Source organism: Oryx dammah, unplaced genomic scaffold (assembly GCF_014754425.2).
Source record: "Oryx dammah isolate SB20612 unplaced genomic scaffold, SCBI_Odam_1.1 HiC_scaffold_3, whole genome shotgun sequence".
NCBI classification, from domain to species: domain Eukaryota; kingdom Metazoa; phylum Chordata; class Mammalia; order Artiodactyla; family Bovidae; genus Oryx; species Oryx dammah.
This window is the reverse complement of record NW_024070187.1, coordinates 31,967,982-31,969,103: the sequence shown is the minus strand read 5'-3', so window position 1 is coordinate 31,969,103 and position 1,122 is coordinate 31,967,982. Positions and strand designations below refer to the sequence as shown.

At 44.6% G+C, this 1,122-nt stretch overlaps 1 non-coding gene across 1 annotated transcript; it reads left to right on the top strand.

Moving 5' to 3' along the window:
* The first annotated feature begins 466 nt into the window (after window positions 1-466).
* On the top strand, window positions 467-569 carry LOC120862317. The gene has a single exon (XR_005720745.1). It is a non-coding gene; the product is annotated as a U6 spliceosomal RNA (small nuclear RNA).
* Window positions 570-1,122: the final 553 nt, after the last annotated feature.

Genomic DNA, 1,122 nt, shown 5'->3' with positions numbered 1-1,122 from the left:
TCTAGTACAAACCCTAGTGGCAGACATTTTTGATTCTATCACTTTCTTGGAAGCAGTGATCTTTTCTTGGTTTCTGATGTCAGAAAGCAAAGCCCTTAACCCTTCCCCAGAAGCTGATGAGCTTTTCTTCTACACAAACATTGGATCTTTGCCTGGTCCCTGGTTAAAAGACAGTTTGCTGTCCCTTCCTCAGCAGTGTAAAGCATTTTTCTTCCTAATGAGAAGAGCCCATGCAAATGCACCATATCTTGAGACTGTTCTGCCTTCACTATGCCTGCAGCAGTTATGGGGGTATTTCTGGTTTCCTGCCCTGCTCTCATTCCTTTCCATGAGCCCCTAGAAAAGAGCTTATGAGTGAGTGAAAACTGTCTTGTGTCTGATGCCCCCAGTTATTCTAAACTTTTATGCTGCTTCAAATTCATCCTTTTTATTAAAATTTTTGATGATTTCTTCTTACCTGCAATGCTTGCTTCTGCAGCACATATACTAAAATTGGGATGATACAGAGAAGATTAACATGGCCCCTGAGCAGGGATGACACGCAAATTCATGAAGTGTTCCATGTTTCTTTTTTTGGACTTCCCTGGTGGTTCAGACGGTAAAGCATCTGACCCAGGTTCAATCCCTGGGTCAGGAAGATATCCTGGAGAAGAAATCGGCAACCCACTCCAGTATTCTCGCTTGGAAAATCCCATGGATGGAGGAGTCTGATAGGCTACAGTCAATAGGGTCGCAAAGAGTTGGACAGTGCTGAGAGACTTCACTTTCACTTTCTTACCTGCTACACGAAATATTTCCTCTGTGCTCTGCCAAAGTGAAGAAAGTTTGTGTCCTGTCTCACATTAGAGGAGCTTGCCACTTTTTGGAGCTTAGTTTACTTTGCTGTCTGACTGCCTCAGCTTTCTGATGGGTTCAAGGAAAGTTACGCTTTTATCAGTTCAGTGCTCAGTCATGTCCGACTCTTTGCTACCCCATGGACTGCAGCACGCCAGGCTCCCTGTCAATTACCAGCTCCCAGAGCTTACTCAAACTCATGTCTATCAAGTCGGTGATGCCATCCAACCATCTCATCCTCTGTTGTCCCCTTCTACTCCCGCATTCAATCTTTCTGAGCATCAGGAT